This window comes from Danio aesculapii, chromosome 20 (assembly GCF_903798145.1).
Source record: "Danio aesculapii chromosome 20, fDanAes4.1, whole genome shotgun sequence".
Lineage (NCBI taxonomy): Eukaryota > Metazoa > Chordata > Actinopteri > Cypriniformes > Danionidae > Danio > Danio aesculapii.
The window spans coordinates 9,223,193-9,250,156 of record NC_079454.1 but is presented as its reverse complement, the minus strand read 5'-3'; the positions used below and the strand labels follow the sequence as shown (position 1 = coordinate 9,250,156).

General features: G+C 41.0%; 1 protein-coding gene across 2 annotated transcripts in view; it reads left to right on the top strand.

Moving 5' to 3' along the window:
• The first annotated feature begins 5,461 nt into the window (after positions 1–5,461).
• ralgps2 (Ral GEF with PH domain and SH3 binding motif 2) overlaps positions 5,462–26,964 on the top strand; it is a 218,037-nt gene continuing 196,534 nt past the window's right edge. For both annotated transcript variants that reach the window (XM_056480834.1, XM_056480833.1), the window contains exon 1: positions 5,462–5,621. The gene's annotated coding sequence lies outside the window, so the exon portion shown is untranslated. The remainder of the gene's footprint in view (positions 5,622–26,964) is intronic.

Genomic DNA, 26,964 nt, shown 5'->3' with positions numbered 1-26,964 from the left:
ACAACAGTTAATGCATTTCTCAAAACTATTAGTCATTTGTGCACATCATAGTAGCAGTTTCTCATTCCTTCCAACAAATTGCAAATGCTTTTGGACATGCATCAATTGCTTTCATACAACTCTGCTGTTTTATAACATTATCATTTGTTTATGTCATGTCAGTCAAAAGTAACTAAACTTGTGAATGCTTAATAGTTATTCCATATAAAACTAATAGTCCTCATTTCATTGCTTGAGTCATTACATACAAAAATTTGAACACATGTTTTTCCTTTTGACATAATGAGATTGTTATACATAAGACCAGGGGCATAGCAACCGGGGGGGACGCAGCTGATCCGTCCCACTCACTTTTAGAGACGCACCATTTAGAAACAGGTGATGAATAATTATATGAGCATATGATCTCATACACCCCCCCCCCCCCCCCCCCCCCCCCGACACACACACACACACACACACACACACTTTTAAAATGTCCGCTACGCCCCTGCATAAGAGCATCAGATTTGCTTGTTTAAATAAAAACTCCCTTAATTTTAACACATTATTTCTTAAAACAAGGCAATATGTTTTGCTTGTCTGGAAATGGTTCTTGGTTTAAGAATGTTTAGATATTTGGACTAGAAACAAGACAACAAATCTAAGTAAGAAGAGCATTTTTGCAGTGTAAAGCTCGATAGCTTGAAATGACCACTAGATGGAAGCATAACCAAGCTCAATTGAATACAAAGAGAAAACGCTGGAAAACTAGTCTTCTTTTATGATCCACAGATTTCATGGAACACTCATTTCCTAATCGTCGCACTTTTGTTCAACACAAACGACATCTAAAATGGCTTCTGTGGCAGCTTTTAGATTTACTCTCGTGATATAGCTCTTCAAACATTAACCTTTTAGTCACTTCTTTAGTTCGACGACTTGCTCGTGACCACAAAACCAGCCTTTGTGGTTCTGAAACAGATGTACACATCAACTGAAATCTGATTAATTAAGCGTTCTATCGGCTTGTTAGTATGTTTTTGGTCGTGATGCAGCTATTTTAACTTCTGGAATCGGAGGGTTCAAAAAAATCGAAATGCTGAGAGTTTTGTTTAGAAATGCATATTACTAATCAAAAATTTATTGAGATTTCATATATATATATAAAGGTGGAAATCAACAAAGTCTGCATAAATCATGGTTTTTACTTAATATTCTAATAATTTTTAGCATAAAAGAATAAAATAAAGCTATTAATTTCGTCTTATATGATAGTTGTTGCCAAAAATATGTGTGCAACATGCGACCAGGGTCACATAGATAGATAGATAGATAGATAGATAGATAGATAGATAGATAGATAGATAGATAGATAGATAGATAGATAGATAGATAGATAGATAGATAGATAGATAGATAGACAGACAGACAGACAGACAGACAGACAGACAGACAGACAGACAGATAGAAAGGTAAATATAGACAGACAGACAGACAGACAGACAGACAGACAGACAGACAGACAGACAGACAGACAGACAGACAGACAGACAGATAGATAGATAGATAGATAGATAGATAGATAGATAGATAGATAGATAGAAAGGTAAATATAGACAGACAGACAGACCGATAGATAGATAGATAGATAGACAGACAGACAGACAGACAGACAGACAGACAGACAGACAGACAGACAGACAGACAGACAGACAGACAGACAGACAGACAGATAGATAGATAGATAGATAGATAGATAGATAGATAGATAGATAGATAGATAGATAGATAGATAGATAGATAGACAGACAGACAGAAAGGTAAATATAGATAGATAGACAGACAGACAGACAGACAGACAGATAGATAGATAGATAGATAGATAGATAGATAGATAGATAGATAGATAGATAGATAGATAGATAGATAGATAGATAGATAGATAGATAGATAGATAGATAGATAGATAGATAGATAGATAGATAGATAGATAGATAGATAGATAGATAGATAGATAGATAGATAGATAGATAGATAGATAGATAGATAGATAGATAGATAGATAGATAGATAGATATGTGGGATGTTTGTGGATGTTAGAATTAGACTCATGTCCTTTATGGCAGATGGTGACCTCTCTGTCCTGGTGTCAACAGGTCAGTGTCTGTTATTAGCATTGGGAACTTAGGATGACCCGATTAAATGCCAGCACTGTGTGATTTTCATAACATTCAGTTCAGTTAATCTTTCTCAAGTCTGCATTTTCATCTGTGTCCAAGCACCATTACTATTCAGTGTAATCAATTCACAAGGAGATTATAACCCTCTCGAGTCAGAAATTAAAAATGAATCACAAACATGAGTGCAAATCAGCAAGACTGGATTTAATCATATTATTATCAAGAAAAATTACTCTTTTTAATCAGTTCCCTTTTTTAGTGAGTCAAAAATATACAGTGTGATTTAGTGTCATTCACAAACAAACAACAACTCTTAAGTGGAGCTTTTCATGAAATCAAAACCTGATTTTAAAACATTCTTTTTATGAATCATTCTACGCCGATTATTAAAAGAAAAAGAAAAAAGCCGTGTTCTGCTTATATCTATTTGATATGAGCATCTGTAGGACATATTATTTTATATTTTATCTGCAATAAATCAAAAAGAAATGTTGAAATAAAATAAATATTACTTTCCTCATTTTTTTACTTGATAGGAACTTGTCTGGTTCTAGCCATGATGAGTTTTGCTGTAATCCGTGATACTGTACACAAATGTATGCGCATAATTATTAAAAAAATAAGTCAACTTAACATTTTTAAGTTCCAATGGATTTACTCATTTTTTAAGTATTTCAACTTGTGACATTTAAGGCAACAGATTTACTCACTCACTGTAAAAAATACTGGGTTTCACGCAATTCCTTCATGTTTTCCTAACACAAATCAATTGAGTTAACTTAATTGTTTTTACAAATTCAAGAGGATCGGACATAAAATACACTGTAAAATTTATATGGCAGCTAGCTCTCTGCAACTCTCACATGGCCGCCCACTGAAGCTAAGCAGGGCTGCGCACGGTCAGTACCTGGATGGGAAACCACATGGGAAAGCTAGGTTGCTGTCGGAAGTGGTGTTAGTGAGGCCAGCAGGGGGTGCCCAACCTGTGGTCTGTGTGGGTCCTAATGCCCCAGTATAGTGACGGGGACTCTATACTCCTCAGTGAGTGCCGTCTTTCGGATGAGACGTTAAACCGAGGTCCTGACTCTCTGTGGTCATTAAAAATCCCAGGATGTCCTTCGAAAAAGAGTAGGGGTTTAACCCCAGCATCCGGGCCAAATCTGTCCACTGGCCTCTGTCCATCATGGCCTCCTAATCATCCCCATATCATAACTCTGTCTCCTCTCCACCAATCAGCTGGTGTGTAGCAAAGGTTTCTGCTGTTCTGACTGTCAACTGCAGATGTGAATGAATGGCGGAAGAAAGTAGTTCCTACGGTGGCCAAGAAAGCTTAACGTGCTGCAATTGAAGAAAGCACATGTAATTACAAAAAACACTAGCAAATAAAGAAACGATCTTCATCAATTTGCCAGCACACGTGTAAGAAATTGGTCACAACACAAACAAGTGAAGAAACGCGTAGCAAATTGGCCACTACACAAACAAGTGAAGAAACGCACAGCAAATTGGTTACAACACAAACAACTGAAGAAACGCGCAGCAAATTGGTCACAACACAAACAACTAAAGAAACGCGCAGCAAATTGGTCACAACACAAACAACTAAAGAAACGTGCAGCAAATTGGTCACAACACAAACATCTAAAGAAACACTCTGCAATTGGTCACAACACAAACAACTGAAGAAACGTGCAGCAAATTGGTCACAACACAAACAACTAAAAAAACGCGCAGCAAATTGGTCACAAAACAAACATCTAAAGAAACGTGCAGCAAATTGGTCAACACAAACAACTAAAGAAACGCGCAGCAAATTGGTCAACACAAACAACTAAAGAAACGCAAAGCAAATTGGTCACAACACAAACAAGTGAAGAAACGCAAAGCAAATTGGTCAACACAAACAACTAAAGAAACGCAAAGCAAATTGGTCACAACACAAACAAGTGAAGAAACGCAAAGCAAATTGGTCACAACACAAACAACTAAAGAAACGCGCAGCAAATTGGTCAACACAAACAAGTGAAGAAACGCACAGCAAATTGGTCACAACACAAACAAGTGAAGAAACGCACAGCAAATTGGTCACAACACAAACAAATGAAGAAACGCACAGCAAATTGGTCAACACAAACAACTAAAGAAACGCGCAGCAAATTGGTCAACACAAACAACTGATGAAACGTGCAGCAAATTGGTCACAACACAAACAAGTGAAGAAACGCACAGCAAATTGGTCAAGACACAAACAAGTGAAGAAACGCACAGCAAATTGGTCACAACACAAACAACTGAAGAAACGCGCAGCAAATTGGCCAACACAAACAACTAAAGAAACGCACAGCAAATTGGTCAACACAAACAAGTGAAGAAACGCACAGCAAATTGGTCCGTGATTTTCTTTTTTGTATACACGATTATGCCGTCATGTGTTGTATAAACGCAAATCACACTCATTGCAGTGCAATATGGCTGTATATCGTCACTGGTGGGACACTAAGACCCAATGACCCATATTGCATGGCTACGAGTGTGATATTGCTCATATGAAGTTTGTTAGCCAGATAAAGTAATTATGTTTTGTTTCACTGAAAATATTATTTTCCCCAATATTAACAAATCCAAAACCAAACATTTTCCCAAAGTAAAGAGAAATCAGACAAACTTTCTTTCAGGCAAAATCAATAAACCAGGGGCGTAGCAACTGGGGCGGACGGGTGCGTGTGTGCGTGTGTGTGTGTGTGTGTTGGGGGGAGGGATACGTCCCCCTCACTTTTAGAACCAGACCATTTAGAAGCAGGTGATTTAAAATTATATGAATGTAAACATTTGGATCTTATTCAGCCCCCCCAAACACACACACTTTTAAAATGTCCGCTACGCCCCTGCAATAAACTTATGTTAAATCCCTTAAGAAATAACTAACATATTAATTTATTAGAGGAAGTAGCTAAAAAGCAATGTTTCTCCACTGCTAATGAGGGCAAAACAGAAGTGTAGGGTATATTTTGAAACAGTCAGATATTAATTCATAATAGCATCCAAACAATATAAAATTATTTGTGTTAATAGGAATATTAAAGCGACAAAAAATGAATCAACCTCATCAGCTACAACATGACGCTAGTCTTTTCATTGACACGGCTAAACCACGCCCCTTTTCAGATCTCCTCCAATAACGCCGCAGCAGCATCAGATAGAGCCGTATCCCCGCCCATCACGCACTGTCCTCCAATAACACCTTAGCCGAATCAGACTGAGGCCGTAGCCCCGCCCACTGTCGGATCAACGGACACACACACAACACATACACAATTACCGCTCCTGCTGGATCATTACAGGCGCGCAGCTGTTGTTGTTGTTTTACGTTGTTTATATTAGTTTGCCGGAGCATCGCGCGCACCGCGGAGTAACGATCGCAGCATCTCTGCACCGGAGTGGAGCTCGGATCGCGAAGCGGTGAGTTTGACGCTGTTTTAGTTGCTTGTGATGCGCACTGAGCTGTTATGAGCGGGATGTTAGCAAACAGGCTACAGAAGCAGCACGCCTAGGATGCGATTAATAGCCGCTCCGACCGGCGACATGCTGTTAACGGACTGAAGATGCGCCCATTTGGGAGGGAATCCCTATGTATGTGTGTCAGGCGCTGGGTGTGAGTGTTTGCGTGAAAAGTGCTCGCTTTCTGTTGATAATGGGTCGCGCTTTTGCGGCTGGCGTGTTCGTGTGTGTGTAATAATCTGCGGGATTAAGTTTATTCTCGTGCTGGATGGAGGTGGATCACCGCAGGATAACGGTTGTTTGTCTGGAGGGGGTTTCACGTGCCCTCCACCTCGCTCTGAATCGGGGTGTGTCACACACACACACACACACACTCCAGCCGAGGCTTATTTCACTCCTTCACAAGATGATTTCTTTCAAAATCGCTCACATTTTATGACAGATACTTTAGTTGCTAGCTACTAATTAATGTGGAAGCCGTGTCGGCCATTACTGTCAGGACAAGCAAAGATATTACAATTCTGACAACGTTTGAAGGAGATCCCATTTAGGTTAGCTGTTGTAGATATGTGTTTAACTGTGCTTAAATTGATCAGTTTTAAGGAAGTACATGTACAAAATTGGAAGGACAATCTATTAAAGGGTTATTTCACCCAAAAATGCAAATAGTTATTAATTAGTCACCCCCTGAGACCTTCGTCTTTGCAACGCAAGTTAAGATGTTTTAGATGGAATCCGAGAGCTCTTTCATCCCCCATAGACAGCAACAGAACGGAGACGTTTAAAGTCTATAAAAGGTACCAAAGCAATGTCAAAACATTCCACGTTTCTTCAGTGGTTCAAATGTGATTATACGAAGGTCCAAGAAAAAAAACCCTGTAAAAATTACTTTGCTTTTGTTGTCTTGTCAGTGACAGGTAGGGGAGCGCGGGGCACAAAGTAACGCGGGGTTAAATGTAACACAGAGTTTTAAGGTATTTGCTCAGGGTTAACCATGGCATGCTTCTGAGGTTTTCACCATAGTGTCGGCAGACGTCTTCCTGAACGTTATTGAAAAAGTTCGGCGAAATTTGGATGAGAAACACAGGAGAAACCATTTTTGCAGCATAAAAGTACTTTTTATTATACTCGATATTTTTTTATTTAAAAAAAATCTGTGAAAGTATGAATGTAAAATCTTATATTGTTGTGATTACTGTCTTCTAGGTTAAAAGATGAAACCCATGTTGAAAGATGTAAAACACACACAGTGACTGCTAGCCAGATTTTAGGAAAACACAACGCAGCGGGGTTAGTTGTAACAGGGTGTTACAATTAAGCCACACACTGTAGGACACCGACTAAACTAACACATTTTTTTTTTTAGAATTTTGAGTGTAATGTTGAGAACTTTTTAAATAAAAATGTTTTTAATAGAAAATAACGTTTTAATAGAAATTAAATTATTTTATTGCTAATAATGCAAATAAATGCATTGTATAATAATGGATAATGATGCAAATAGCTTCAAATGTGTTTTTCCAATAAACAAATAAGAACATAAACATACTGTTCTATGTAGAATAAAAAAAAAAAAAAAAGAAATGAGCCAATTACTGAGGAAATATAGCTACTATTGAAAGTAAGCTGGATTTTATTTAATTGTGTGAAATCTGCCTTTATATGCATGTGTTACATCTAACCTCCTGTCTGTTACAACTTGCCCTGCAGGTGGGGTAAATAGTAACATTTTTACTCCTGGCACTTTTGGAAATACTGCACAAAAACCATAGGTCCGGCGATCATAATTTCAGTGCTCATTTGTAGGAGAGGCTTGTGTGTTCCTGGCAAAAAAAAAAAAAATGCTTTGTCTAACACCATTGCTTTTGTTCATTATTTGACCAAAACCAAAAAGTGTTACTTTGTGCCCCTCTCTCCCCTACTGTGGGCAGTACAACGTATGGCCATAAGAGTGTGTGTTCATCGTAGTGTTTTTGCGGTGCAGAAACGTGATTGCTGTCCTTTTTTCTGTTGTCAGTGGAAGCGCTGGATTTTTAAAGGTCCCATGAAATTAAAATAAAGCTTTTTAGATGTTAGTATCAGTATTGTTATTTTTTAAAGATGTCTATAATTTAGTGTGCTCCGAAACAGTGACAACATTCACAGATATAAAACTGATATAAACATGTAAAGCTTGTAGTTTGTCACTTCCGTCTAAATGGATCAAAGGTTTTATTCACATCAATTCCTACTACTGTTTCTCATCAAATCATAACCAATCAAATTCTCTCTAGTATCTGACATGCCCCGCCCCCTTTAACAAGGTTCTCGTTTGCTTTTCATTTGATGCACTTGAGCTCAATCACCCTCACTGGCAGACATGTGATAAAGCAAAACGTTATTGGCTGTTTTTTTTAAAGGGAGGAGCTACACAATGCCCCATCCTCTCTTTGTGTTTCAGTTGAGATTAAGTCAAACATCGAATAAAAATGTAAATTTCAAAGCTCTTCACTGGACCTTTAAATGCTGTGTTTTGCGCGAGTTTCACACTGAGCGCTCTGCATTTTTTAAAAGTTTCGAGGACAGTTGGAGAAACTCTCACAGGTGAGCTTTTTAGAACAGAGCTCACTTTTCTGTGGTGCAATACAACATACACAAACTTCCTCCAGACTAGTCTGATCTCACTAGAAAACGTAGGTATTTTACATTTTGTCAGTTTAGTGGCTAATTCAGTTCAGTCCGAAATTGTACGATTTTAAAAAGAGGTGTGGCACCTAACCCCACCCCTAAACTCAACTGTCATAGGGGGATGAGCAAATCTTACTAAATTGTACGAATTAGATCATACGAATTCATACGTATTAAGGTGCGGTCACACTTGACTTTTCTTTCCATAGACTTCCATTCATACGCACGCGAATACGTCAGACCGGAAACGTGGGGTCATGCGTTAAGTTTCGCAGGTTGCTGCGGTGCAAAGTTCAAGCTTGGTGAACTCTGACCTGCTAAATCGCATCACTTGACTGCATGAGACCAATCGAGGATCAAAACAGGACCTCTCTGGACAGAAATGTAAAACATGGAGCAATCGCTCGCTTTTTTAATGTCTAATCATCTTGTTTAATCCCGCCCCTTTTCGCAGCACCGCACGACAGAATTTCACACACACAAAGCCCAGTGTGACCGTAGCTTTAGCCACTAAATCAAAAAGTTACGAATTGCCGTGAGATTGTGTTGTCCAGACTCGTGAACATGTTTGTGAGGTTATGGGTTAAAAAAATAACAATAGCATCAAAGTTAGTAATGTTGATGTTCATCACATCATTTTTTTTATATCACAATTATTTTTTCTATCACAATAAAAAGTTCCATGAAATTAAAATAAAGGTTTTTAGATGTTAGTATCAGTATTGTTCATTTTTTAAGATATCTATAAGCTAGTGTACTTCAAAACAGTGAGAAAATTTGCGTTTAGAAATACAAAACTGAGATAAACATGTAAAGCTTGTAGTTCGTCACATCTGCCTGAATTGATTAATGGTTTTATTCACATCAACTCATACTACAGTTTCTCATCATTCACATTTCACGACTCGATCTGTACTTGCTAATCTGGCCGATCTCACGAACCAATCACAAGTGTTTGTTTACAACTTTACAAGCAGATGAAGATGCACGTGTGCGTTCGGGCAGCGCTACAACACATGAGCTTCCAAATTGCATTTAGTATTATTTCATACAATCTGTTTTATTTATTTTTTTTTTTGTAAAGCTCTTTTGACCATTACATGTATGCAACATCGTTAATTTATTTGCTTAGGTAAGGCGAGATAATATATTTCGAGGGATGTGCTTTATGCAATGGCAAAGTTTAAAGCTTGAAGCATCAGAATCGGTACTCGGTATTGGTCAATCACCATGACAAGGAATCAGTACTCAGTATTGGCTGCAAAAATCCTGATCGGAACATCCCTGGTTAAAAGAACAACAGTTACATCAAAGTTAGTAATGTTCATGTTCATCATTTTTAATATCACAATATTTTTTTATATCACAATTAAAGGTCCCATGAAATTAAAATAAAGTTTTTTAGATGTTAGTTTCAGTATTGTTCGTTTTTAAGATGTCTATATGATTGTGTGACCCAAAACAGTGACAAAATTAGCGTTTAGAAGATATAAAACTGACATAAAAATGTAAAGCTTGTAGTTTGTCACTTCCAAATGGAGCAACGTTTTTTTTTTTTCATGTCACCTCATACTATAGTTTCTTATCAACTAATAACCAATCAAATACTCTCAGGTATCTAACATGCCCTGCCCCCTTAAAGACACTTTAAGTACTCAATGTATCAATAGACACGTGTATTAATTATGTTTTGCCTTTAGATGTTTGTTCGTTTGTTTTTTTGTCTTGCAACATGCTGATGGCCATTGACTTAAGTTTTATGAATCAGCAAGGACTGCGTTTACAGCAAAAGATGTTCATTATTTCAACTGAAGAAAGAAATCCACGTATGCTTTGTATGGTTTGATGGGAGTGCATTTTTGGTGAAATATTTATTTAACACATTATGTGGACATTTAGTTGCTAGGTGACCTTTTGAGGTCCTCAAGTGTTATTTTTGGAAAGACACCTACGATTATTCTAAAAAGGTTGCAGAAAATAAATTTTTCAGAGAATCATCCTTCAGTTTGATTCTGTTGAGTGTAGATGACAAGGTAAACCACTTCTGGCAGATTGTGGATGCTTAATTTCCTGATTAGTGCGTGATTAATCACTACTACTGATATTTTTAATGCTAATAGCCATAATATAATTAGGAAGCCCACTTAGTATTTGAATTTTTTAAATAATATTAAAGTTCAAATTAACAACACAATCCAAACTATTCCTTTTCATTTCAGATATTTCAGTTTCCACACTCAAAAACTGAATTGTTTGTTCATTTATCTTTCTCCAGCTACTTACAGATACAATTGACAAGATTTAAAGTTAAAACAGCACAAATGCTTTATTAAAATTCTAATTACCTGCAAGTAACATGGATAATTCCATAATCTGTGTTATGATTTGTTACAATCAGTTAATAAATATTATTGTCAACCTATAGCTTCAATAGGAGTGCTTATTTTAAGCTTGTTCTAAAAGCATTTATGATTGGCCAAGATTTTTAAGTGAGCAGTTTATTGTGTTCCAAGACCCAGTGAATGAATGCGTTTTTTACTGACTGTGCTAGTAGTTTGTATAAAAGTTGCCAGTCAATAGCGGGGAATCCATTTGCAGTCTTTCACCATGAAACTCAAGCTAAAATACATGAATTATGTCTGGCTCGGCACTTATTGATCACATATGGAAATGAGGAAGCCTTTCAGGAGATTTCTGTCTGAATGCAGCACTGTTATGATGAAGTTGCCCTAAATCAAAGTAGTCAAGTAACCTCTTACTGTGATGATCACGAGAAAAGTGGCCATTAAAATGTGACTTAAATAAATTTCCTGATTAGATACCACCATTGAGTGTTGTAAGGAATTTGATATGATATGCCGTGTCATGACCGAGTAAGACTCCTAATCAAATGTGACAGTACAGGCAGGGTTCATAAGGTGCTTTTGCACTGGAGAAAGTTTTTCATAGTTCTTAGAACTAATGGTTACGGATGTCAAAAGTATCAACTTCAATATCGGACTTCGTTGATCGGCTGACCTGTCTATAAGCTGACATATGAAATGCTTTCGTGTAGGGCTGCACATTATCGTTTCAGCATCGATATTGGCATGTGCGCTTCCGCAAAAGTCACATCACAGGATCTGCAATGTTGAATTGGTATTATTATTGACCAGTTTTTGGAAAACACTCATGGTTTGTGGAGAGTTTGCAACGTGTAACCATGAAGTTACCAAAACATTTATTATTTACATGTGTTTTTATTATTTAATTGAGATTAAAAGTATTTAGGCAAAATAAATTACATGTTTAACTTTTAGGAAAATTAATTGCATTTACGTATATATACACTAAATGGTGTGATTATACATTTTGATTATTAAATTTGTGCATCTAAATATTGCTAGTATAAATATTGGTTTATTTTACCAACCGACAACAGCAGCTCGTTAACTGAATATTAACCGTTAACCGATAAATATTAAAATATTATTTAATAAAAAAAAAAAATTGACGTGTCTGTTATGTGACACATTAAATATTCTAAAATACTGATTTATTTTATCATCCGAACAGCAACATACAAAACATAACAGAACATCTTCACGCACCTGCAGCGTTTCCGACAGCATAGAAAAAAAAGAATAAACTAAATAAAAATAATAAAATAAACAGGCCTGCTCTAGATATTTTCACTTAAATGACACATTTAATTTACAAAACGAAAACACAGACTGAATCCTTTTTAAGAACCGGCATAGGCGTTTTTTTCCAATCTTGTTTTTTTTCTATACTTCTGCGTTAATTGATCACGGTGTCTGCCTCGCGCATAGTTGTGCATTTATACTTCTGTGTGCTGTTTGTGTTGCTCTGCGATAACACCTCCAAAACGCTAGCTAGCAGTAGGTTTTTATGTTCCTCATGTGTCGAGTTTCTTTGGGGATGTTTTTTTTTCTTTTCTGGGCGCTACCTTAATGTACACATAGCTAAAACTCGCTCATTCAGAGGTAAACACAAAACTAAAGTTTCCATCTGGAGCTTGTCACAGGATTATAGGCATGGGCCGGTATAAGATTCTGACGGTAATTAGATTAGATTCAACTTTATTGTCATTACACATGTACAAGTACAAGGCAACGAAATGCAGTTTCGGTCTAACCAGCAGTGCAATAGCAGCAAGTGCAGGATACAGGTATAAGTTATAAAGTGCAGTTATAGAAAAACTATGGTGATATTTACAGATGGATGTACTATCAACATTATATACAGGTTGTATTAGCTATGAACAGAGATTTGCATAAATGAATATATGTACAGGATGCTATTAATAATCAGGAGTGGCAGATAGATAAACATAATTACAAATTACAAATGTCCATGTGCTGTGGGTATGTACAGTTCAAGTAAATGAATCAGTGCAATGAATATGTGCAAATGTTAAATAGTGCAGTGATTGTGAGGAGTATAAGTTAGAGGAGTGTGGGGGGTGTATTGGGGGGGCAAAAGAGTCAGTGAGGGGCAGAGTTCAAAATGAAGACAGCTCTGGGGAAAAAGCTGTTCCTCAGTCTGCTGGTTTTTGTCCGGGGGAGCCTGAAGCGCCTGCCGGAAGGCAGGAGAGAGAACATTCTGTGAGCAGGGTGAGAGGTGTCCTTAAGAATACTGCGTGCTCGGCGCAGACAGTGTTTCTTCTGGATGTCCTCAATGGCTGGCAGTGTAGTCCCTGTGATGCGTTGGGCAGTTTTCACCACCCGCTGCAGTGCTTTACGCTCAGCAACAGAGCAGCTTCCATACCAGACTGTGACGCAGTTGGTCAGGATGCTTTCTATTGTGCAGCGGTAGAAGTTCACCAGGACGGCTGATGAAAGCTGGTTCTTCTTAAGTTGCCTCAAGAAGAATAGGCGCTGATGAGCCTTCTTGACCAGGCTGGAGGTGTTGGTGGTCCAGGAAAGGTCCTTTGAGATGTGGGTCCCCAGGAACTTGAAGGATGAGACAGGCTCAACGGCCATCCCATTAATGTGGATGGGATCATGCGAGCCTGTTCGTCCCTTCCTGAAGTCCACAATGAGCTCCTTGGTCTTATTGGTGTTGAGGAGCAGATTATTGTCGGTGCACCAAGTGGCCAGATGCTGTATCTCCTCCCTGTAGGCAGTCTCATCATTATTGCTGATTAGACCAATCACTGTGGTGTCATCTGCAAATTTGATGATGGTGTTGGATCTGTTCACAGGCCTACAGTCGATGGTAAAAAGGGAGTAGAGGAAGGGGCTCAGCACGCAGCCCTGTGGTACACCAGTGTTGAGTGTGACGGTGGTGGAGCAGATGTGGCCTGATCTAACATTCTGAGGTCTGTTAGTCAGAAAGTCCATAACCCAGTTGCAGAGAGACGTGTTGATATCCAGGTCTCTGAGTTTGATCAGTAGCTTAGAGGGTATGACAGTGTTGAATGCTGAGCTGAAGTCAACAAACAGCATTCGTGCATAAGTGTTTTTATTGTCCAGGTGTGTGAGGACAGAGTGCAGTGCTATGGAGACGGCATCTTCTGTGCTCCTGTTGCCACGGTAGGCAAACTGATGTGGGTCCAGTGTGGATGGCAGAGAGTCTTTCAGATGTGCCAGGACCAACCGCTCAAAGCACTTCATGATGATGGGTGTGAGTGCTACAGGGCGGTAGTCATTCAGGCATGTTGGGCTGGAGTGTTTCGGCACTGGCACAATAGAGGTGGTTTTAAAGCATGTTGGCACAGTTGCTAGGTTAAGTGACAGGTATGATAACCTTGGATAAAAATATCACGGCATTGTGCTCACTGCTCTAAAATATTTTCTTTTAAAATGTCTTGGTAAAAAAACTAAAACTTTTTTCCCTTTGAAAGCAATATATTTTAACAAACTATTTTTAATAGTTTGGAATAGTAAACATGTCAGGCTAAATAATGCAAAAGATTAATTGACTTCTGCTGTCTTCATTTGTTTCAAAAACACTGATTTCTTTACAATTCAAAATGGCATCTTTAGATATTTTTTTCTGCTGGAGATACTGTTGTCCTAAAAAATGTAAAAAAAAAAAACCTTATACATACCTTAGCAATGGTATTACAGAAAATTTGGGCAGTTTTAAAACCTTGAATTTTCCAAACCGCGGTATACCTTGAAAACAGTTATTGTCCTATGCCTACACAGGACTCAACACTTGCAAACACTCGCTCCATCAGGCTCGCGGCTTTCAGCACTGGCCACACTTGTCACAGCTACAAGTCAACAATCACAGAGCTTGCGCTATGCGTCGTTGCGATGTGTAGTTACATTTTTTGAGAGGTGCGCGTTAGCACCGATGTCAGTCATGGTGAGGGCTATATAACAGCACAAAAGCTGTGCCAGAGCATATGCATACACGTGTGCTTGACCCAGAAGTATAAATCAGCCTTAAGATCACACTACCAACTTCAAAGAGAAGCACTTGTCTATGTTATTTAGTTTCCTCAAGGTAACAAAGTGCTTTATATGTGGTTTTATTTACGATCATGATGATCTAAATGTAATTATGGAATATGCCGGAACTTGGCTGGCAAAATAGTATAACCGTCTCAATATACTTTTTATAAATATTTGCCTTTAGAAATATTTCACCTCAGTGTTGTCATTTTTTTCATAATTAAAGTATAGTTTAAACTATGAATTAGGCATGTGCTGGTATCACATTTTCATGCTGCGATTAATTGATTGAGCTTTTATCACGGTATACGGTATTATCACGATATTGTAATTTTACTAGAGAGACAGGTAAAAAAAACACAAAAAACTTCAGTTTCGTCAACTTAGTAACTTTAATAACTTTTTAATTAACTAAAAGTACTTCAAACATTTAAATACAAATAAATATAAATAAAACAATACACAATATAAAAGTAAACTTGAGCAATTATATCAAAGTGAATGTGCAAAGGGAAACCGTCTTCGATCAGCAATCCCTCTGCATTTTTTTGGAACCCAAAATATTTCTAAACCTCTGACTTTACCCTTTTTGAAGGGGGATAAATTGTCGGCAATTTTTCCTCCTTCCGCCATGCTACTTCTTCGTGTGAGGATTATAGTGCGGTGGCAGTGGCGGCGCGCACTGCGTGCACACAGTGCTTCTACATGTGGGGATTGTTTACATCAGAGTGCGCATGTTATGAAGCGGACAGGAGACAGAGGTAAGGAAACGTTAGGGTGTTTATTAAATGACAACAAGGAGCACATGAAGGATAGCCAGGAGGATCAGGAGTGATGTTGGGGTCTTTTCCTCCGTGGCTGGGTAACAGGAATACACGAGGATGGACAGCACACACCAGATACAGCTGACAGAGGATGACACAGACTTGGAAGGACTGGAAGACAGGACGATTCGGGTGGACCAGGAAGACTAGGAGGAATACAAAGAGAACAGGTAAGTAAAGCGTTTGTTTTAGCTGAGGATGACTACGCTGAGTGGTCGCTCAGTTGTCCGCTTTCGTCGAGACGAGCCCGGACAATGAGCGACTGGAGTGCTGTGCTTTTATCTGGTGCTCGTGAATGTGATGCAGCTGTGTGCTCATTAGAAGTCAGGTGATGGTGATCTTCGTGAGTGGGGATCGTGAGAGCCTGACCAATCCGTGACAGTACCCCCCCTCCCCAGGGCCCGCTCCTGAGGGCCGACACCTCCGACGCCGTGGTGGTCTCCCTCTGCCTCTAGGCGCTGGGAACTCAGGGTGGCTCTCATGAAACTCCACCATGAGACTAGGATCGAGAATATCAGCTCTGGGAACCCATGTCCTTTCTTCGGGGCCGTACCCTTCCCAGTCCACCAGGTACTCCAACTGGCCACCACGACGTCGGGAACGCAAGATCTCCTTCACTGCGTAGACGGCTCCTTCTTCTAGGAGCAGTGGAGGAGGGGGTTCCTCTTCGTGGTCAGGCTCTGTGGAGGGAAGAACAGGATCGTGATAGGGTTTCAGGAGTGATACGTGGAATGTAGGGTGAATACGGTAGTGAGAGGGTAATTGTAGTTTGTAGGTGACGGGGTTAACCTGTTCCACGATGGTGAAGGGACCAACAAATCGGGGACTTAACTTGCGAGAGGGCAGTCGCATGCGTATGTCCCGGGTGGATAGCCACACCTTTTGTCCGGGTGTGTATCTGGGTTCTTCAGACCTTCTTCTATCGGCGGTTACCTTGCTTCGACGGACTGCCCTCTGCAGATGTTGATGAGCCTCGTCCCAGACTCTCTCGCTCTCCCGGAACCAGTGATCCACTGCGGGGACATCAGATGGTTCGCCATCCCAGGGAAAGAGCGGTGGTTGGAAGCCCAGGACGCACTGGAATGGCGTGAGTCCGGTGGAGGGTTGCCGCAGTGAATTTTGGGCATATTCTGCCCAGCCCAAATACTGGCTCCAGGAGCTCTGGTGACCACTGCAGAAGGTCCTCAGGAACCGTCCCACCTCCTGAATCTTCCTCTCTGTCTGCCCGTTGGTTTGGGATGATATCCAGAAGAGAGGCTGACGGCCACACCTAGGAGCTTGAAGAAGGCTTTCCATAGACGTGAGATGAACTGTGGACCTCTGTCCGACACAATATCTTCTGGAATACCAAATGACCTGAAGACTTGATTAAAGATATTGTCGGCTGTTTCAAAGGCTGTGGGAAGACCTTTCAGAGGGATTAGTTTGACAAACTTTGAGAATCTATCTACGATGACTAGAATACAGGTATTACCTTCTGACGAGGGGAGGTCAGTGATAAAGTCCACTCCTAGGTGTGACCAGGGACGGTTCGGAATCGGCAAGGGATGGAGCTTTCCAGCGGGTAGATGACGTGGGCTCTTGGATTGGGCACAGTCCTTACAGCCCTGAACATATTGCCTCACATCCCTTGCCATGTTTGGCCACCAGAATCGTTGGGATACTAGCGAGAGAGTATTGTTGATCCCTGGATGTCCAGTGCCTAGCGAGGTATGTAAGGAGTGGATCAGATCTACCCGGTGTTCAGGTGGTATGAACTGCCGATGAGGAGGGCATCCCGGCGGAGCAGGGGCTTCCGGAGTGGCAACGACTGGAGGAGCGTTCCAGGTGATCGGACAAATGGAGATGTGTTCGGGAAGAATCTTCGTTGGGAGTTCTTCATGATCGTGATGCTCGTGTAAACGAGAGAGAGCGTCTGCTCTTAGATTCTTGGGTCCTGGACGATAGGAAATGGAGAAATCAAAACGTGAGAAGAAAAGTGACCATCTGGCTTGACGTGGACATAGTCTCTTGGCCTCTTTGATATATTGGAGGTTTTTGTGATCTGTGATCACCTGGAACGGATGTTTGGCTCCCTCCAACCAGTGACGCCACTCCTCCAAGGCTAGCTTGATTGCTAGAAGCTCCCTGTCTCCTATGCTGTAATTCTGCTCCGCCGGGCTCAACTTCCGAGAGAAATAGGCACAGGGATGCAGTCGGGGCGGTGTATCATGATGTTGGGATAATACTGCCCCGACGCCGGTGGTGGATGCGTCCACTTCCACCACGAAAGGAAGATTTGGGTCAGGATGAGTCAGGAGTGGGGCCCTTGTGAACTCCTTCTTAAGAAGGCGGAAGGCTGCGGCTGCTTCTTTGGTCCACTCCAGTCCTTTGGGTTTACCCTTGAGGAGATTAGTGAGAGGTGATGTAATCCTGCTGTAGTCCTTGATAAACCGTCTATAAAAGTTAGCAAACCCAAGAAACCTCTGGAGCTCCTTAATGGAAGTGGGTTCTGACCAGGATAGAACAGCCTCAATTTTCTTCCCATCCATACGTATACCGGTTTGGTCAATGATGTATCCCAAGAAATGAATCGACTTCTGGTGGAATGAGCATTTCATCCGCTTTGAGGTAGAGGTGATGTTCTCTCAATGTGTGTAGGACCTCCGCAACGTGTTGGCGATGTTCGGCCTCACTCCGGGAGTAAATGAGGATGTCATCTATGTACACTATTACAAAGTGGTGAAGAAACTCCCGGAGGACTTCATGAATGAAGTTTTGGAATACGGAGGGGGCGTTGACCAGACCGTAAGGCATGACCTCATATTCATAGTGGCCAGTAGGGGTCACGAATGCTGTCTTCCATTGGTCCCCCTCACGTATTCTTATCAGATTATACGCGCTGCGGAGGTCCAATTTAGTGAAGACTTTAGCTTCTCGGAGCTGTTCCAAAGCGGCTGGTACCAGAGGAAGGGGATATCGGTATTTTACTGTACCGTTATTTAGGACCCTGTAGTCGATGCATGGACGCAGCCCTCCGTCCTTCTTGGCCACAAAGAAGAAGCTTGAGGGCGGCTGGTGATTTTGAGTGACGTATGTACCCCTGACTCAGAGCCTCCCTTATGTAATCTTCCATTGCCTGATTCTCTGGAAGCGAGAGCGGGTAGATCCTACCTCTTGGCAACTGGGCATCTGGAACTAGGTCGATCGCGCAGTCCCATGGCCGATGCGGCGGTAGCTGGGAAGCTCTCTTGGGGCAGAAGACATCATGAAAGGAGCTGTACTCCTTAGGAATGTGGATAGACTGCTTCTCAGGAGGACTCTCGACCGATGTTGTAAACAAAGAAATGGGGTTCCGACCTTGAAGAGGGAGATTTGGAAAACAGGTAGGTGTACATCCAGATCCCCATTTCTTTATCTCTCCTGTGCCCCAAGAGATGATGGGATCGTGCTTCACCAGCCACGGGCGCCCTAGAATGATGTCCATATTTGCACCCTCCAGAACCAGAAATTGAATCCTCTCTTGATGTAACAACCCCACTTGAAGAAGGATGTCTTCGCATTGTCGATGGATACGGGTCGAAGATCGAGTGCACTGGGTTATCGGTTGTATCTGGTATATATGCGAGGACGCCTCAGTACGTAGGTGGAGTTGACGACAGAGGGATTGGGAGATGAAGTTCCCTGCTGACCCGGAGTCGATGAGGGCTGTGACAAGGAGAGAAATAGAGGCAGTAGTTATTTGTACGGTGGTAGTAAGTGGTTTACATTGTTCAATATTCGTACTGAATACACTCACTGAAGTCCGAATGGGACGAAGGGGACGCTCCATACGGGTGTGTCCACTGACACCGCAGTATAGACACAGACCCCGGGTCAGCCTCCTCTGTCGTTCCGCTGATGTCAGTCTTCCAGACTCTATTATCATGGGTTCTGGTTCTGGAGAGGCTGTTGACTCAGGCGATTGGAGGAGTGCAGACGAGGGGGTGATGGTGTCCTGTTGATAGGAACGGAGACGATCGGAACATCGGAGAGAATGTTGGATGAATCTCTCCAGACCCATAGTATCATCTAATGTGGCCAGCTGGATTCGGAGAGTGGGTTCCAAGCCGAGCCGGTACGTGGTCAACAACGATCTCTCATTCCATCCACTTGCAGCTGCTAGAGTGCGAAACCGGAGAGCATATTCCTGTGTAGATAGAGTACCTTGCTTTAGATGATACAGCTGCTCTCCAGCGGCTACTTCCCCATCAGAACGTCCAAACACCTCTTTGAAATACTCCGTGAAGGTAGTGATGGAATTCATGACCGGCCCGGCTTGGTTCCAGATCGTCTCAGCCCATTTAAGTGCAGGCCCAGAGAGTAGTGATACGATGTAGGCGATCTTTGACTTATCTGTGGGATATAGAGAAGGTTGCATTTCGAATATGAGGGGAACATTGTAACAGAAAACCATTGCACTCCCCCGCTCCGCCTGAGTAGGGCGCTGGTCGGGCCATGGGACTGGAAGGAAGGGCCGAAGAAGAAACTGTGGAGGCGGAAGTGCTCGGTGCTGGTGGTGCGTTGGAAAGTGGAGCTGGTGGCTGTAGAATCCGCTTCAACTGGTCCACCAGCTCTTGAAAGTGATCGGGGGTGCTCATGTTGTCGTCGTTATTGGTCCGGGCTTCTGTTATGAAGCGGACAGGAGACAGAGGTAAGGAAACGTTAGGGTGTTTATTAAATGACAACAAGGAGCACATGAAGGATAGCCAGGAGGATCAGGAGTGATGTTGGGGTCTTTTCCTCCGTGGCTGGGTAACAGGAATACACGAGGATGGACAGCACACACCAGATACAGCTGACAGAGGATGACACAGACTTGGAAGGACTGGAAGACAGGACGATTCGGGTGGACCAGGAAGACTAGGAGGAATACAAAGAGAACAGGTAAGTAAAGCGTTTGTTTTAGCTGAGGATGACTACGCTGAGTGGTCGCTCAGTTGTCCGCTTTCGTCGAGACGAGCCCGGACAATGAGCGACTGGAGTGCTGTGCTTTTATCTGGTGCTCGTGAATGTGATGCAGCTGTGTGCTCATTAGAAGTCAGGTGATGGTGATCTTCGTGAGTGGGGATCGTGAGAGCCTGACCAATCCGTGACAGCGCATCAGTTCTGCGCAGCATATACGCAGTGTTTCTTCAAGCGGTTGATGAAAAATAAGCTAAGGCGCGTTCTAATAATATAAATTCGGATCTATTATTTTTCACGGTATTTTGAAGTGCCCGCGATAACAATATCGTGCATATTCATTGCCGTGATTTATCGCATTACCGAATACCGGCACAAGCCTACTATGAATCATCTAAACTTAAATGGCCCATTTACACTGAGTTGCACAGTACGGTTCCGAACCGAACCGTACCACTTTTTCAGCACCCTTTGCAAAGGGTACCAAGGGTACCAAAAGGCAGAGCTTGACACACAGCTGAACGCTATTGGTTTACAGAGATGCGTCATTCGCTCGCGCACCAAGCTAAAACGAAAACAAAGGAACCGCCATGTTTTAAATACACAGCCGAGAGATTACACAGTAATATTATATACATATAATAACGAGCCATGGTCGACCCGAGCTCAAACAAACCTTGTCGTCGTCTTGATGAACAGCCACAAAGCCAAGCAGAACAAAACCTGCTGTCTCCTGGTGTTGTTTTACGAGCCCATCTAAAGGTGCGAGCGATTTAATTTTGTCCAGAGAGCTCGCAATCACATCTATATTTAAAATAATGAACTATTAATAACATGCGCGTGATCGTTGAATCGCGTTGATATCCGATCCTGTCAGGAAGGAACAGACGCAAGAGTGAAGCGTGAAAAAAACAAGGGAAAGCGGAAAAAAACAGCAGCAAATGATGTGTCTGCAACCTAAAACATAAACAAATTGCCATGTTTAATTATTATCATCACCTTTTGGACTATTATGAACCCGAAATGACGGAATTACTAAGAGGCTACATGTGCTGCTGAAGATTAAAGACACCGATGAGAGGTTTGCACTGACTGTGGGCTATATTTCATGTTGTATTTGAACCTAAATAAGGACTAAATGTATGCTGTGTGTAGTTTTTCTGTAATTGATAACATAGCGTAGACTGTAAGGGTCTGTATGTGTTCATATATGTTGCATTTATTTAATATAATTACAGACGTTACAGTAGCCTATTTCACACTGTCATTGATCAGCAGTTATAATCAAATTATGTTCATAGAAAAGTTACTAATGAACATTTATACACAAGTATTTATGTGTATAAAGTAGGGCTGCACGATTCTGGTAAAAATGTGAATCGCGATTTTTTTTTTTTTGGCTTAAAATCAAGATCACGATTTTTCTCACGATTCTGTAAATGTAAAATAAAGGTTAATATGATTAGCCTATTATTATTGTTAATTCTCAAACATATGGTAAAACAACAATAATAATATTAGGCCTATGTGTAGGTAGGTCTACTGTTGCTTAAAATGCTAAATTTTATAAAGACATTATGGTGGACTTGAACAGACTTTCAATATGTCCTGTTTGTTAATTCACAGTAAAGTGATGACATCAGAATATAACTATTCATAATTCTGAAGTTGATTTTTTACGTTTAAGACATGTGCTTGTCATCTGTCATTGACAACATTATTAGACCATTATATTTCCATTATATATAGGCTAGGGTTATACTGACACAGTAAACATTTATTTTCATCCACAACACTGTTAGCTATGAAAGAAAAACCATCTCAAATTCTTGTCGTAATCATAACTCTAAAATGCAATATGATCATTTAAATGATGTGCCCACAGGTTTCACTTTCACTTCCGAGGTCAGCTCATGGCTGTGGTCGCTGTGAGAAAAAACACATGCATGCAAATCAAACCTCCCGCACGGCCCTCAAACGATCAACAAGCTGAACGTTATTTACAACTTTATTACCTGTTATTCACAGCCCGCTCTGTTCACTAGAGTAGGCGTCATTTGCGTGCACGTGCGCGTTCTCGCCAGTAAACAAACAGTGCGTCAGCTCACGTGTGATTTCGCGACCGTGAATACATCATTACATGAAGACAGAAATGTCATTTTTGGGTATATTATACCTTATAAATACAGTATGTGACACTTTTAACGCCATTTGAAGGTGTCAATGTTGCTGTGAAGACTTGTGCGACTGCCTTGCTTCTCTCCTGACCTTGAAAATATAATTGGCGGAATCGTAGAAAAGCTAAATTAAGATCGTGTGTAGGGTCGGATCGTGATCTTTTTACGATTAATCATGCAGCCCTAGTATGAAGCATTTGTTTTGTGAGAAGTGCTTCTCATATGATATGTGAATGACCCGTACAGCTTTATTGTAGACATTTCCTCAAGCGAAAATGACGTCGTCTGAAACTTTCTGTCATACACCACGCCACCCAAAAGAGTACCATTGGTACCCTTTTATCAGTGGAAACACAAGTCTGATAAAGGTCACCCGTACTGTCCCACTCAGTGGAAATGAGCCAAAACCCTGCTGAAAAATCCAGCTTAAACCAGCCTAGGCTGGTTGGCTGGTTTTAGCTGGTTGACCAGCCTGGTTTTAGAGGGGTTTTGGCCATTTCCAGGCTGGTTACCAGCCTTTTCCAGCCTGGTCTTAGCTGGTCAGGCTGGAAAATGACCAGCTAAATCCAGCTAAAACCAGCTTGACCAGCCTGGTTTGAGATGGACATAGCTGGTTTTAGCTGGGCTCCCAGCCTGGCTAGGTGGTCAAGCTGGTTTTAGCTGGTCATTTTCCAGCCTGACCAGCTAAGACCAGGCTGGAAATGGCTGGAAACCAGCCTGGAAATGGCCAAAACCCCTCTAAAACCAGGCTGGTCAACCAGCTAAAACCAGCCAACCAGCCTAGGCTGGTTTAAGCTGGATTTTTCAGTAGGGAAGGTAAGAGAGATTTGATATTTATTGTGATGATTATTGATATTGACTCGTATAAAGAAAAAAAATCCTAATTCGTTGTAGTTGAACCGGCCTCAACTCTATAGCCCTGTTGAGTAATGAGTTTTACCCACCACAGGAATGCACTCCGAGTATTTACAGTGTGACCGTATGTTTCTAATGCGTTGACAAGCATTTGTGCACCTGCACAGAGTTTTTTTTTTCCCTAAAGGAGAAGTAGAAACATCTTTGATCTCCTTTGTTAATCAAATAACTGTATGCAAAGGTTCAATTTCGGTTGTTAATTTTAGCTTTGGTTTTATGGGCCTCTGATGAGTATTAGCAGTGTTATTGTATTGCCTGTCAGGATTGTTTATAGATGAACCAGAGCATCTGGCATTGCTTTAATCCCCATAAACACTCTCGCTTCTTCACTCTCTGTCCTTCCTTCTCTCTGAGCACTTCCTGCCTCTACATAGGAAAGCTTTGTCCTTTTCAGATGACTGCGAGGGGGATTCTCATGTCGCCTAATGGTTAGAGCTGAAACGTTGCACTGGTGCAGCTGTTTCATAGTCAGCAGCACAGGTGGGATTCCTGTCTGTCTTTCTGCTGATCTTTAGCTTCCCTTCTGACCGCGCATCATTTGCTTTACACTTTTCAGGGCCCGTTTGAGGGAGCTTTGCAGTAGCGTTATTATTACTATTATACATTTTTGTTTCAGATTAGTTGATGTACCATAACTAATTTAAATTATCATAACAGATTCATTATAATTCTTAAATGTCCCGTGGAGTGCTTTGAAGTGTGCAGTTTTTATTCAATGTTTGATGTAATCTCAACTGAAAAATGAAGGGAGGGTGGGACAAGGGGAGGGTGGCTTCTCCCGTTTAATAAAAACAGCTGTTTTTGAGTCCAAAGAAGGACTGTTCCACATTGCAGGTAAAAGCGATGTAAAATCATGGTAAAGCCACGGTCACTTTTCATCCTCTAGACATCTATTCATTCAGAAGACCAGCTTGTGCAACCAGTTTGGTATGTCAAGTTCAAGCTTGGTGAACTCTGACCTGCGTTATGTGATTGTGTGAGACCAATAGAAGATCAAAACATGACCTCTCTGACCATAAATGTAAAATATAAATATGGAGCAATCACTCTTTTTTACATTTATATATATATATATATTTATATATATGTATGTATATGTGTGTATATGTATACATGTATATATGTATGTATATATATATGTATGTATGTATATATATATATATATATGTATGTATGTATATATATATATACTTCAGTTTCGTTAACTTAGTAACTTTAATAACTTTTTAATTAACTAAAAGTACTTCAAACATTTAAATACAAATAAATATAAATAAAACAATACACAATATAAAAGTAAACTTGAGCAATTATATCAAAGTGAATGTGCAAAGAGAAACCGTCTTCGATCAGCAATCCCTCTGCATTTTTTTGGAACCCAAAATATTTCCAAACCTCTGACTTTTTTTTTGAAGGGGGATAAATTGTCGGCAGCGTTCCTCTTTCCGCCATGCTTCTTCTTCGTGTGAGGATTAGTGAGTGGTGGCAGCGGCGGCGTGCACTGTGTGCCAGAGTGCTTCTACATGCGGGGATTGTTTACATCAGAGTGCGCATCAGTTCTGCGCAGCATATACGCAGTGTTTCTTCAAGCGGTTGATGGAAAATAAGCTGAAGGGGGATAAATTATCGGCAGCGTTCCTCCTTCCGCCATGCTTCTTTTTCGTGTGAGGATTATAGTGCGCTGGCAGCGGGGGCGCGCGCACAGTGCTTCTACATGTGGGGATTGTTTACATCAGAGTGCGCATCAGTTCTGCGCAGCATATACGCAGTGTTTCTTCAAGCGGTTGATGGAAAATAAGCTAAGGCGCGTTCTAAGAATATAAATTCGGATCTATTATTTTCACGGTATTTTGAAGTGCCCGCGATAACAATATCGTGCATATTCATTACCGTGATTTATCGCATTACCGAATACCGGCACAAGCCTAATGCCTACTCATATTACATAAATGCGATCTCGACTTGTAGTACTGCGCTCACTACATTTTTTTTGCCATTGAAATAACGTCACAGGTAGTTGGTAGATCTGTGTAAAAGGTCTGCCGCCACAGCTAGAAAAAATCCTAGAGGAAACACTGAGTTCAGACCAGGTGTGTGTATTTTACGACTGGAATCTCAGCGAATACTTGCATCACAGACATAAGAAATGTATCTAAATAAAGCTTGAAATCTGTACTTTAAAATGAACCAACTACACTTGAAAACAAAATTATTATTTTTTTTGTTTTGTTATGTGAACGCGAGTTACAGTCCATCTGGCCAATACGCATCACATGACAGCAACTACTCAAACAGCCACAAACTTGTAATAGAGTCATTGTTATTTCTGGAGGAGATTTGCCATCAAGACCAAGTTGTGAATGTCTTCTGAAGTCCAGCGCCATCGGACAAAGCATTATTCAGAGGATGATAAGGTGTAACATGGCCATGAATGAGGTTGGTGTCGTGAACGCGATAGCTTGGGCAATCTGAACAAATTGCCGATTTTGTTTGGTTTGAATGTTTAGATGCGAAACTTATGAGACGGTTGTTGTTTAATTTTATTGGTGAATCCAAATATGTAATGTAACTGTAAGCTTGGCAAAAGAACTTAATGTTTTCCCGTTCAGACAGAATGCCTGAGCATATTGCTCGAGAGGTGTTTCAAAGATGGCTGCCGAGTGAAATGGCTTGCCTTAAAGGGACTTTGGTTTAATTGGTCGATTGCAATGCATAACAAGCCCTCCCTTCCCTCGGTTCCATCCGAGTAGGACATGTAAATGTATCAGAAAATGGAGCTCAGCTACTTACTTACTTACTTACTAAAAAACGTTGAGCGTGGCCTCCATTGGCAAGCTGCCAGGAAACATCACTAGAGCTACATATTTCGCATTTGTCAAAATCATATACCAAGGCATGTATTCCCAATGGGTTGGACTACTGCTGAAGTCCACATTGTGATACTGATGTGACAATAGAAGTGATTTCATTTCATTTATTGTTAAAACAATATATTTTGCAGTCCTAAATCTGCCTATTACGCCAAATATCGAAAAGTAGTTTACCTACTTTGAACGAATTTATTTATTTTGGCCTGTTCTACACATAATTGAACGCACAATATGCAGTTGACGTGTCTTTTGTGGATACGAGACCCATCTGGCCTTGTGTCCTCTACTTTACAAAGAAAAGTGATTATTCACAGATTACATTTGTGAAACGGGACCCCCTACTCTACATGGGCCAACCTCTGTGTGCGTGTGTGTGAGATTGAAGATTGTAGGTCCTCTTGTGCTTTGCTTCCTAGCTCAAATGACAGGGGTTTTCTGAAACTCAAGATGAGCCTCCCAGGATGGGTGTGTGTGTTCAGTTGCTCTTGAATTAGGCCTTGTGTACACATTGTGTCCATAGG